This window comes from Pogoniulus pusillus, chromosome 24 (genome assembly GCF_015220805.1).
Source record: "Pogoniulus pusillus isolate bPogPus1 chromosome 24, bPogPus1.pri, whole genome shotgun sequence".
Lineage (NCBI taxonomy): Eukaryota > Metazoa > Chordata > Aves > Piciformes > Lybiidae > Pogoniulus > Pogoniulus pusillus.
This window is the reverse complement of record NC_087287.1, coordinates 20,785,949-20,799,472: the sequence shown is the minus strand read 5'-3', so window position 1 is coordinate 20,799,472 and position 13,524 is coordinate 20,785,949. Positions and strand designations below refer to the sequence as shown.

The 13,524-nt window shown below is 53.1% G+C and overlaps 1 protein-coding gene across 6 annotated transcripts in view; it reads right to left on the bottom strand.

Moving 5' to 3' along the window:
* ERBB4 (erb-b2 receptor tyrosine kinase 4) overlaps window positions 1-13,524 on the bottom strand; it is a 915,544-nt gene that overhangs the window by 297,464 nt on the left and 604,556 nt on the right. The gene's annotated exons all lie outside the window — the stretch shown is intronic.

The following is a 13,524-nucleotide window of genomic DNA, read 5'->3' as shown; positions in this document are numbered from 1 at the left end:
AGCTAGCTGGAACAGCTGGAGCTGGCTCTGAAAGAGCAGTTCCACCCACCCACCCACTCACCACCAATCTGCCAATTACCATTCAATTAGACTCGTCTGAACACCCGGAGGAGTTGGGGTTTATTTGGGATAAGGCAAGCTGCTGCTAACGGAGGGAAAGCTTTCATCCGGACTCAGAAGCCTGTCCCTTGGGCAACGTATCGCTTAAACACCGAGCTGCTTACAAGCAGGCGGTGTGCAGCAGCACATCAGAGCACACACAGGCGGCTACCAACGGTAAGCCTTGGCCAGCAGTTGCCAGAGCACTGCTTGGAGTCTGGAGCTACAGAATTAGTGCCCCTTTGTAAGAGGTTTGAGCACCAGCCTGGTCACCTGTGCCACTTGGTAAGAGACTTGGCCTGTACTGCTACAAGAAGGAAGGAATCAGAGAATCAGCCAGGTGGGAAGAGACATCCAAGCTCAGCCAGCCCAACCTAGCACCCAGCCCTGCCCAACCAACCAGACCATGGCACTAAGTGCCCCAGCCAGGCTTGGCTGCAACACCTCCAGCCACAGCCACTCCACCACCTCCCTGGGCAGCCCATTCCAATGCCAATCACTCTCTCTGACAACAACTTCCTCCTCACATCCAGCCTAGACCTGCCCTGGCACAGCTTGAGACTGTGTCCCCTTCTTCTGTTGCTGGCTGCCTGGCAGCAGAGCCCAACCCCACCTGGCTACAGCCTCCCTGCAGGCAGCTGCAGGCAGCAATGAGCTCTGCCCTGAGCCTCCTCTGCTGCAGGCTGCACACCCCCAGCTCCCTCAGCCTCTCCTCACAGGGCTCTGCTCCAGGCCCCTCCTCAGCCTTGCTGCCCTTCTCTGGACATGTTCCAGCACCTCAACATCTCTCTTGAACTGAGGAGCCCAGAACTGGACACAGCACTCCAGGTGTGGCCTGAGCAGTGCTGAGCACAGGGGCACAAGAACCTCCCTTGTCCTGCTGCCCACACTGCTCCTGAGCCAGCCCAGGATGCCATTGGCTCTGCTGCCCACCTGGGCACACTGCTGGTTCCTGTTCAGGGTTGTACTTTCTAGGATACCATTATCTCCAAATTCTAGGCCCACCAGAAATGACACAGCAGCCACTCTGGAAGTGGGCTTGCAGCAGGCATTAGTCACTCTCCTCTTTTCTTTTTAGCAGCACACATAAAAATCCTGCTGTAACCCTGGCCTTCTGGAGAGCAAAATCCTCCTGCTCTGGAAGAGCAGGAAGCACAGCAGGTGGCTTTTTCCCCTGTGCCTCAGTACTGAAGGGCAGGAGGTTGATCTACACTTATTAATTATTTATATGCAATTACCTCCAGTTACAGCCACAGCCACTGGTGTGAGGGAGAGCAACACTGCATTAGCTCCCCCAGATCCCTGCCAGCCAATGGGACTTTTACACATGAAAGAACTGGACATGGGGAAGAATTTTTTCCCAGCCAGAGTGGTGAGGCACTGGAATGTGCTGCCCAGGGAGGTGATGGAGTCCCCCAGTCTGGCTGTGTTTGAAGGTGTTTTGAATGTGGTGTTTGGGGACATAGTTTAGGGTGAACATTGCAGAGCAGGGTCCTGCGCTGGACTCAGTAATCCTGAGGGCCTTTGCCAGCTTGGATGTGGCTGTGATTCTGTGACTCCATCCTTGTCCTGCTGTCATCCAAACCTCTTCACCAGTGCAACTTCCCAATGGTAGCAGGGCTGTGCCACTGTCTGGTTTGGAAGGTGCAGCTGGAAGCGCTGCTGTGCACTTGTGTAGCTTTTCTATAACGTGGCCACAGCATGACTGAGGAGTTGGCTGGGGAATCTGGGAGACATTGAAAGGGTCTGAAGAGCCCCTGTGCATAGAATCATGGAATCATGGAATCAGCCAGGCTGGAAGAGAGCTCCAAGCTCATCCAGCCCAGCCTAGCACCCAGTCCTGCCCAACCAACCAGACCATGGCACTAAGTGCCCCAGCCAGGCTTGGCTTCAACACCTCCAGCCATGGGCACTCCACCACCTCCCTGGGCAGCCCATTCCAGTGCCAATCACTCTCTCTGCCAACAACTTCCTCCTAACATCCAGCCTAGACCTCCCCCTGGCACAGCTTGAGACTGTGTCCCCTTGTTCTGTCCCTGGCTGCCTGGCAGCAGAGCCCAACCCCACCTGGCTACAGCCTCCCTGCAGGCAGCTGCAGGCAGCAATGAGCTCTGCCCTGAGCCTCCTCTGCTGCAGGCTGCACACCCCCAGCTCCCTCAGCCTCTCCTCACAGGGCTGTGCTCCAGGCCCCTCCCCAGCCTTGCTGCCCTTCTCTCAACACCTTCCAGCACCTCAACATCTCTCTTCAATTCAGGAGCCCAGAACTGGTTGATTCTATGATTCTATGCTTTGGCTTGTCAGGTGGGAAATCTGCAGCAGAACATGGCCCAGCAAACCCTCAGCTATCAGGGCCCACACTGTAAGCAGGTTTACAAAGACCAAAGACACTGCAAAAGAAAGACAGGAGAGGAAAGAAAAAAAAAAAAAAGGCAAGCAAAACCATCCAGGGGCAGCACTGACTCTGCTGTGCCTGAAAGGAGCTTGTAGCCAGTGACAGTGACATCAAGAGAACTGCGGCTAGCAGAGCAAGGGAGGGGATTCTGCCCCTTGGCTCTGCTCTTCTCAGACTCCATCTGGAGTCCTGGGTGCAGTTCTGGAGCCCCCAGCACAAGCAGCACATGGAAGTGTTGGAGCCAGTCCAGAGGAGGCCACCAAGATGCTGAGAGGGCTGCAGCAGCTCTGCTCTGAGGCCAGGCTGAGAGAGTTGGGGCTCTGCTCTGGAGAAGAGAAGGCTTCCAGGAGACCTTGGAGTGGCCTTGCAGTATCTGAAGGGGGCTCCAGGAAGGATGAGGAGGGACTACTGACAAGGTCTGGTAATGACAGGAGGAGGAGGAATGGGTTTGAACTTGCAGAGGGGAGATTTAGACTAGATGTTAGGAGGAAGTTCTTTCCAGTGAGGATGGTGAGACACTGGCACAGGTTGCCCAGGGAGGTTGTGGCTGCTCCCTCCCTGGAGGTGTTCAAGGCCAGGTTGGATGAGGCCTTGCATGACCTGTTCTAGTGGGAGGTGTCCCCTGCCCATGGCAGGGGGTTGAAGCTGGATGATCCTTGATGTCCCTTCCAACCTAGACCATCCTGTGACTCTATGATTCTCCATCTGTGCCAGAGGAGGTTTAGACTGGATGTTAGGAAAATGTTCTTCAACAGCAGGAGTGATTGGCACTGGAATGGGCTGCCTGGGGGGTGGTGGAATCCCTGTCCCTGGAAGTGTTTAGAAAGAGACTGGATGTGGCACTTGGTGCCATGGTTTAGTTGATTAGATTGTGTTGGGTGATGTTGGACTTGGTGATCTCAGAGGTCTTTTCCAACCTGGTTAATTCTGTGATCCTGCAACTCACAGGATGTTAGAGGTTGGAAGTGACCTCTGGAGACCTTCCAGTCCAAAATGCATCCAGACAGGCCTTGAAAGTCCCCAGAGAAGGAGGCTCCACAACCTCTCTGGGCATCCTGTGCCACTGTTCTGTGACCCTTACAGTAAAGAACTTCTTCCTCTTGTTGAGGTAGAGCTTCTGTGATGCAGTTTCCATCCCTTGCCCTTCGTCCATCCAGCAAACCCACACTATAGAGAGGGAAGTGTGTCAGACCGAGCTCAACACTCCTGCACCCAGGTAAGGGCACTCACAGCCTGAGCTGCCTGCACTAGAGAACAAAGAGCTGCCTGCCTAAGTGCCTGTGCAGCTGGCTGCCTCATTTGCTGTTCCTTTAATTAAAATGCAAAGCACTGGATAATGGTAAACATTTAATTAGATTTGTCTCTATGTTTCAATATTAATAAAACACATGAAAAATGCATTAAGAGGCAGCTAATTGGGGGCTCTCCAAGAGTAGCTGTAAATGAGCAATTAGAATACAATCGGGGTGTGGCTCCCCGGGGATCCTCCCGGGACTGCTCTGTTTAATATTCCAGACAAAGGTTTAGGAATTATTAACAAGTCCCAGGCAATAGACCATACAGATGCCAGGAAGCCTGAAATCCCAGCAAATTACAGCAAAGAGCAGGCAGTGTAGAGAATGAGCAGGCTGCTGCTGCTGCTGCTGCTGCTGCTGCTGCTGCTGCGGCGGCGGCAACTGGAAACCGCCACCGAGTGCCTCTATGCTGCCAACCCTGAGTGAGGCTGCAAGGCTAAGCAGGAGGCTGAGCTTGCTGTGGAACAGGGAGTCTGCAAACCACGCACGTGTGAGAGCTGCCTGCCCACCAGCCTCACCAGGGGCTGGAACACAAACCACACCATTGGTACCTCCACAGCACTCATGAAATGCCACACACGCTGCCTGCTTGCTTTCTGGCTGCAGCAAGAGCAGTGTGGGCAGCAGGGCAAGGGAGGGGACTCTGCCCCTTTGCTCTCCTCAGACCCCACTTGCAGTCCTGGGTGCAGTTCTGGATCCCCGAGCACAAGCAGGACATGGAAGTGTTGGAGCCAGTCCAGAGGAGGCCACCAAGATGCTGAGAGGGCTGCAGCAGCTCTGCTCTGAGGACAGGCTGAGAGAGTTGGGGCTGTGCAGGCTGGAGAAAAGAAGGCTTGGAGGAGACCTTGGAGTGGCCTTGCAGTATATGAAAAGGGCCTGCAGGAGGGCCCTGAGTTACCTGTTCTAGTGGGAGGTGTCCCTGCCTATGGCAGGGGTTGGAACTGGGTGATCCTTGCGCTCACTTCCAACCTAAACCATTCTACAATTCTGTGATTCTACCTTCCAAAAGCAGATGGGAAAAACACAGCTGTTTGACATGGAAACCACAGCTGGTTTACATGGAAAAATACAGGTATTTTGCATGGGGAAATACAGGTATTTTACATGGAAAACCACAGCTGGCTTACATGGAAAAACAGAGGCATTTTACATCAATGAGCAACTAAATTCTTCTGGAGCTGGAAATTGCTCTCTCTGAAGGATGGGAGATAACTCTGCTTATGCTGTGAAAACCCACTCAGGAGGTGAGCTGATTACATCATGTCTGCCAATTCTGCAGAGAGGAAATGCTGGTCCCAAGAGGGCACTTTGAGCCACCTGGAGAAGACACAAGATGCACCAGCACCTGCAGCATACGTGTTTGAGCCAGAAATGAAGGCAGGCAGCACTACTTTATTGATGATCTGGATGAGGAGATTGAGTCCAGCATCAGTAAGTTTGCAGATGACACCAAGCTGGGAGCAGCTGTGGAGCTGTTGGAAGGTAGGAGAGCCCTGCAGAGGGACCTGGCCAGGCTGCATGGGTGGGCAGAGGCCAAGGGGATGAGACTGAACAAGGCCAAGGGCAGGGTTCTACACTTTGGCCACAACAACCCCAAGCAGCACTGCAGGCTGGGGCCAGAGTGGCTGAGAGCAGCCAGGCAGAGAGGGAGCTGGGGGTGCTGGGAGAGAGGAGCTGAAGCTGAGGCAGCAGTGCCCAGGTGGGCAGCAGAGCCAATGGCATCCTGGGCTGGCTCAGGAGCAGTGTGGGCAGCAGGACAAGGGAGGTTCTTGTGCCCTTGTGCTCAGCACTGCTGAGGCCAAATTGAGTACTGAGCTCACTGCCAGGCAAGAAGATGAGACTTCAGGGCCTCCACATCCAGGAAATCAGAGCTAGTGATGCCTCAGGGCTTGTTTTGACCTTGAAGAGTCTCAGAATCAATCGGTAGAAGAGAGGGAAGAACTTTTAAAGCATGGTCTGGCACCATGGAATGGACTGAAGCACAGCTGGGTTACGAACTGCAAGTGACCAAAGCCTTCTGCTTAAAGAGATGTCTGGCCAAAGCTGCCAGGCTTCCTCCCTGGCTGGCAGGGACTCAGGCACTCAGCCAGCTCAAGGCAAGGGAAATCTCCCCGGATCCCATGGCACTTCAGAGGCTGAGCAGAAAACTCAGCTCGGGAGAAGGCTCTGGGAGGAGCTTCCCTAGCCCAGCTCCTTTTCACAGCTCGGGGCGATGCCGACAGGCAGCACCGCATTCTCCCTCGGCACCGCCTCGGAAAGCACTTCCTTTGCAAAAACTCCTGGAAACTGGAAGGTAACTTTAAACTCTCTGTTACTCAAAGAGAGCTACCAGCTGCTTCACGGGCATGCATCCATGCAGCTGCACTGGCTTTAGATGCAGGAGGGATTTATTTGCACCTCTGCCATTTGCCATGCAAACGCTGGGGTAATGCAAACCCTTCAGGCTTCTCTGGGAAACAAAAGTTCCAAGTAAAGCTGCACTGAAAACTCTGATTCGGTACTACAGTCCTCAGCACATCCTGCAAAAGAGCTCACCTGGCACTATGCAGGACCTAGCCCAGTCCCTCCTTACATCAAAACCGAGGAGAACAGCCAGGATGTAGGTCAAAGCAGCTGGGTTTTCACTGGACTTCCCCTCAGACTCCAGAGAGAAGCTGTCTGCCAGTCTGGAGGCATTTTAGGTAGAAAGTCTAATCCTTACATCCTGCTTTATGTCACAGAACCACAGCAACCTCCAGGCTGGCACAGCCCCTCAGGATCACCAGGTCCAGCCCAGAACCCTGCTCTGCAAGGTGCACCCTAAACCATATCCCCAAGCACCACAGCCAAACCACCTTGAAACACAGCCAGGCTTGGGCACTCCACCACCTCCCTGGGCAGCACATTCCAGTGCCTCACCACTCTGGCTGGGGAAAAATCCTTCCTCATGTCCACTCTAAACCTGCCCTGCTGCAGCCTGAGACCATTGCCTCCTGTTCTCTGGCTAATGCCCTGTGAGAAGAGACCAGCACCAACCTCTCCACAAGGTGCTTTCAGGGAGCTGTACAGAGCCAGGAGGTCTCCCCTCAGCCTCCTCTGTTTCACACTAACCATCCCCAGCTCCTTCAGTCTTGGCACTTGGCCTTGTTGAAGCTCATCCTGTTAACGTTGGCCATGGATCCAATCTATCCAAGCCCCTCTGTAGAGCCTCCCTGCCCCTGTGCAGATCTGCACTGCCCCCTCACTTGGTGTCATTTCTTGCACCCTTGCTGAGAATTGCAGCTCTGAAGGGCAGAGCTGAAGCTGTTCAGGTGAGGGTGTAAATCTCACAGGTGGATGTGAGCAACATGCTTTTGTGAAGCATAGCTCTAGCATGCTTGGCTCATGCCTGAATTCACAGCTTGGTTTTGGAAGGAGAGAAGACAGATTTTCAGCACTGAAGAAACCAACTCAGTGACATCGACCTAAAGGGATTCTTTTTGGCTTTTTCTCTCCTTAGACAGCTAAATACTTTTGAGTATTAGCTGCAAGGTGCCCAGCTTAAAGATCCCAGGCTGACAGTGCTGATTTCAGGTAAGTGGAAGAAAAGACTGCTGTCAAGCTACGATTAATTTGAAGTTTCAGCCACAAGATGTGGCCAGTGTGGGAGTGCCCTAAAAACACTAAGTGCTGGTATTATTTCAGCATTGCAAGGCAAAACACTTGGCACTGAAGGATCTGTCCTCAGAGAGTTGTGCACACATGGGCCCCGGTACATTTGTTTGCTGCATCCCAGTGGACCAGCAGTGGTCCCAGTGGACCAGCAGCCACCAGCTGTATTCATCTGAACAGGAGCATGGTGCAAGACAGAGGCCTCTGACATGGGGCTCCTGCATGTGTTTGATCAGAACATGGAGCAGCTGAGAGAACACATTTTGGACCAAAGTAAAAGAGGAGAACTTAGGGTTTATGTGCCTGCAGGATTGCCATGAGAGTGGTTAGGATAGCACAGCCTTTTCAACTGGCTTCCTTGCACTGCTGTGGCAATGAAAGTCAGCATAGAAGGGAATCACAGAGTCACAGAAAATAGCCAGTTGGAAGAGACCTCCAAGCTCACCCTGTCCAACCCTCGACCCATTTTAGGGTCAAACCTAAACCATGTTCCTAAGCACAGCTCCACAGACTGCTGGAACACCTCAAGGGAAGGTGACTGCAGCACTGCCCTGGGCAGAACATTCCATGGCTGAGAACCCTCTCTGGGAAGAAATATTTCCTAGCATCCAGCCTGCACCTCCCCTGGGGCAGATTGGAACCATTACCTCTGCTTCTGAGTCAGAAAAGCTTTATTCCCAGAGCTCACTGGCCCTGCTCTTTTCTGACTAGCACCGATGTAAGTGAAGGGGATTGACGGAGTTAGCAGATCCAGGGTATGAAACAAGCACAGAGGCAGGGGACTGGTTTATATCAGAGCATCTTCATTTCACTGCACCCTTTTGTCTTCCTCCTCTGCTGATTGCCTTGGAACAGCAGGGAGGGATGAAGTGAAATTAGCCCTCAAGTGGGACCATTACCAGCTTTCTGCCCGGCTGCGGAAGAGAGAAGCACCGGCAGCCTGCAGTGCTGCTGCCGCCCAGAGAAAGAGGAGGAGGAGCACGACTGAGCCTCTGCACGGCACTGCGCGGTGCTGCGCAGCACTGCACGGCACTGCATGACACTGCACGGCACTGCACGGTGCTGCGTGGCACTGCACGACACTGAGCGGCACTGCATGGCACTGCACGACACTGCGCGGCACTGCACGACTCTGCACGGCGCTGCGTGGCACTGCACGACACTGAGCGGCACTGCATGGCACTGCACAACACTGAGCAGCACTGCACGGCACTGCACGACACTGCGCAGCACTGCGTGGCACTGCACGACTCTGCACGGCACTGCGCAGCACTGCACGACTCTGCACGGCACTGCGCGGCACTGCACGACTCTGCGCGGCACTGCCAGCACAGCAGTGCTCGCACACCAACCTGCTGCAGCCCCCTTGGCCAGTGGCACAGCCCTCCTGGGCACAGGACTCCCCTCTGGAGGCAGGCCCTGGGGCTTGTGGACATGTAGGCACCTCGGAGGGATGTTGTATCTGCCGCAGAGGGTTGGAGGCAGAGCCAGTGATGCCAAAACGCTCAGCTGCGGTCCAGGCTTGAGGACCTGCCAGATGGATCTGCCCCTGACACTTGTGGCAGGTGTCAGCCCTTCATCGCTGAAAGGTTCTCTGCCAGAGAGCTCTGCGGAGGTGGTCACAGCGAAACAGACCTAAACATTGTCCTGCAGTCCTGCCAGCCGTGGCCAAGGATGGCACAAAGGCCAAAGCATCTCAGGCCCTACAGGGCTGCACTTACACCGACTTTACCGCTAGTATGGACTCTGTTGAGCCGAGACGTTTGGTCAGTTCAGATTCCCAGGTCGACGCTGCCTCCGGGACAGACCTTCTCGTTCTCCTGGAAAGCCTTTTGGAGAAGCAGCAACCCCCACTCTTTCTTTCAAGATATTCTGACTCGGGAAGTCCCAGAAGGCTTTCCACGACACTCTGAGGATATTCTCGGTAATGCCAGGCAACTTCCTCAGTTCCCGAAGGGCTTAGCTGGGATTTGCATTTGCCAGGAGGCACCTGCGGCTCCAGACAATTTAATACAGTCGAGCAAAATAAACAGCAAGCACTTATGCATGCTGGATCAATAAAGAGCCTGCGAAGGACCACGCTGAGTAAAGCAGGGAGCATCACTCAGCGCAGCGGGGAGGCAGGAGCTCCGTGCCCAGCAAGCACCCACACTGCCTGGCAGATTATGAATAAAGTGACACATGAGCCAGGCTTGAGAAGCCTGTACCTTAGTTAATGACATTCCACACTGATCTCCCTGCCAGAGTTATAATTCAATGTTCATTTCTCCGAGTACTTTCTGCACCAGTACAAATAACTTGTCTTATTTCTTTCATAAACTACCCGTGTAGCATATTCCCTTTCCCCTGCCTCTTGACAGGTAGTAATAAGGTTTCACATTTGAGTGATTTCATTTGAAGGCTTTAAAGAGAGGTAGACAGATATATATATATATATATATATATATATATATATATATATATACACCCCCACACCCTTCTGTGTGTGCCTGCAATTCCATCTGTGTATGCACATGTGCACATGTGGACAGATGTTTAATTTTAGGTTACTTTAAACTGTGATTTCTCTACCTGAACTCTTTGCTTCCCAAAGCTTTAGCTGTTAAACTGTTTTAGCCCTTTACTTGCCCGCTGTGTATTAGTGGAGTTTAAATTTTCACCTGAGTAAAGAGTGAAGACAGAAACAGTTAGATTAGGAGTAGTTAGGTGTCCTGAATAGTACTGAGGTGGAATCCAGCTTCTGGGAGAAGGACACTTAGGTTTATACTGGAACATGACCAGAGCAGGGCAGTTGTGGGCTTCTGAATTGCAGAGAGCTGTTGAGGTGCTGGAAGGTGTTGAGAGAAGGGCAGCAAGGCTGGGGAGGGGCCTGGAGCACAGCCCTGTGAGGAGAGGCTGAGGGAGCTGGGGTGTGCAGCCTGCAGCAGAGGAGGCTCAGGGCAGAGCTCATTGCTGTCTGCAGCTCCCTGAAGGGAGGCTGTAGCCAGGTGGGGTTGGGCTCTGCTGCCAGGCACCCAGGGACAGAACAAGGGGACACAGTCTCAAGCTGTGCCAGGGGAGGTCTAGGCTGGATGCTAGAGGGAAGTTGTTGGCAGAGAGAGTGATTGGCATTGGAATGGGCTGCCCAGGGAGGTGGTGGAGTGGCTGTGCCTGGAGGTGTTGCAGCCAAGCCTGGCTGGGGCACTTAGTGCCATGGTCTGGTTGGTTGGGCAGGGCTGGGTGCTAGGCTGGGCTGGATGAGCTTGGAGCTCTCTTCCAGCCTGGCTGATTCTCTGATGAAATGACCCATAGTCCAGCTGTGCTCTGCTCCATCCCAAGGAAGGAAAAACACAGTGCAGTTTGTGTGGCTGCCTTAATGAGGCTGCCTTTCGACACAGCTCTCAGTCATCCCTGAAATAACATTGTTTATCAGGTTTATCATGCACACATTGCAAAGCACACATTGATCCTGCCCCGTGACTCAAAACAACTCAAAAGGAATGCAAAAGTATTTTAAGAGCTGAGCTTCAGTAGATACATTCTCTCACCCTGCCACGGGAGCTAATATTTGCCTTTATCTCTTTCAGGGTGTGATTTCAAACGTCCTCAGTGCTGATCTCACTGGGAGCCCTCAGGAGTCACCGGTAAAGCTTTCCTTCGCCTAAGAAGATAGCATTGATGTCTGTTGCTCTTCAGAAGGAGCTGATTACCTTGCTGCTGCAGCAGCATTTGCCTGGAAGAATTACCAGAGTTTAAAGGAAAACCCAAGCACAGAGCAAAACCTGAGTAACAACCAAGCCTTTTTCTCGTCAAAGTTCTGACTCATAAAACAGTGCAGGCATTTCTGACCTTCAGAGGTTTTATCAGCTCTCTTAGAACTGATCATCTGCTCTCCTCAGACCCCACCTGCAGTCCTGGGTGCAGTTCTGGAGCCCCCAGCACAAGAAGGACATGGAACTGTTGGAGCCAGTCCAGAGGAAGCCACCAAGATGCTGAGAGGGCTGCAGCAGCTCTGCTCTGAGGACAGGCTGAGAGAGTTGGGGCTGTGCAGGCTGGAGAAAAGAAGGCTTGGAGGAGACCTTGGAGTGGCCTTCCAGTATATGAAGAGGGCCTGCAGGAGGGCTGGGGAGGGACTATTGACAAGGTCTGGTAATGACAGGACAAGGAGTAATGGGTTTGAACTGGCAGAGGGGAGATTGAAACTGGCTGTTAGGAAAGGTTTCTTTACAATGAGGGTGGTGAGAGACTGGCACAGGTTGCCCAGGGAGGCTGTGGCTGCTCCTTGCCTGGAGGTGTTCAAGGCCAGGTTGCTGAGGCCTTGAGCAAGCTGTTCCAGTATGAGGTGTCCCTGCCTATGGCATGGGGTTGGAACTGGATGATCCTTGAGGTCCCTTCCAAGCTAAACCATTCTTTGGCTCTGTGACTGCATGACTCTGAGCACCAGAGCTAAGCAGGTGTAACACGGCAATGAGGGAGCTGGCTGCAGGACAACCGTGTCAGGTTTCCAGCCAGAAAGCAGAACAGAGGAGCCTCAACTCCAGAGCTGGAAAATCGAGGAGTGGAGGAGGAAGAAGCCTTATCTGAAGTAGCTGTGCCCTGCTTGTGAGGGTAGCAGGTGAAAAGTACAACAGCAACTCAGCCAGCATGTTGAACAAGAGCTGCTGCTTAGCAGTGGTGGGGACACGTCCAATGGCTGTGGTGGGGACATGTCCAGTGGCTGTGGTGGGGACACGTCCAATGGCTGTGGTGGGGACACGTCCAATGGCTGTGGTGGGGACACGTCCAATGGCTGTGGTGGGGACATGTCCAATGGCTGTGGTGGGGACACGTCCAATGGCTGTGGTGGGGACATGTCCAATGGCTGTGGTGGGGACACGTCCAATGGCTGTGGTGGGGACATGTCCAATGGCTGTGGTGGGGACACATCCAATGGCTGTGGTGGGGACATGTCCAATGGCTGTGGTGGGGACACATCCAATGGCTGTGGTGGGGACATGTCCAATGGCTGTGGTGGGGACATGTCCAATGGCTGAAATACCTTTTTTTTTTTTTTTTGAGAATCACAGAATCAGGCAGGGCTGGAAGGGAGAGCACAAGGAGCAGCCAGTGCCAACCCCCCTGCTATGCCCAGGGACACCCTACCCTAGAGCAGGCTGCACACAGCCTCAGCCAGCCTGGCCTCAAACACCTCCAGCCATGGGGCCTCAACCACCTCCCTGGGCAACCCATTCCAGCCTCTCGCCACTCTCCTGCTCAACAACCTCCTCCTCACCTCCAGCCTCACTCTCCTCACCTCCAGCTTTGCTCCATTCCCCCCACTCCTGTCACTCCCTGAGAGCCTAATAAGTCCCTCCCCAGCTTTTTTGTAGGTCCCCTTCAGACATTCCTACCACACAACTGAAGAAGTGAAGTTTTTTTCTTGGCTGCAGCAGAAGCTGAAGAGGCCATCAGTTATTTATACATCCTTGAGGGACACTCTGGATTGTTTACCACATCCTCAGATGTCCCTGCACCCAGACTGCTCAGAACAGTATGTCTGCTGCGGTGTCACTTCTGACATCAGGTATAAACTCTTCCCAGCCTCTACCTGAGTGTCAGTGTTAAGCCATCCCGAGGGTGGTGATGAGCAGCATGGTATTCATTTGGAGGGCACTGCCTGTACAGTGGAACATTTTACCCTAAACACTTTGTCTCCCTATCACCACCATTCACTGGAGTTCGTTACTGGCTACGAGAATCATCAGAATGCCACTAAATGTGAACTGCAGGGCAGGGAAATAGAGAAAACAGGCTTAAAATAATAATCAAGCATTAAAATAGAGAGAACACAGGAAAAACAGAGAGCACTTGCTGTATTGTGAAGAGCACCACATCCTCTGTGGTGGTTGGGGCCCCAGCCCTGGAGATCTTTAAGGTGAGGCTGGACTGGGCTCTGGGCAACCTGTTCTAGTTGAGGTTGTCCCTGCTGACTGCGGGGGGTTGGACCAGATGACCTTCAAAGCTTCCTTCTGGCCCAAACCATTCTATGATTCTATGATTGTAAATTCTCTTTCTTCACAGAAACACACAACAGGATAACTCTTTCTGTGAGATGTATTTCTCATCTGGAGGCAGAATATCTGTGAGCCC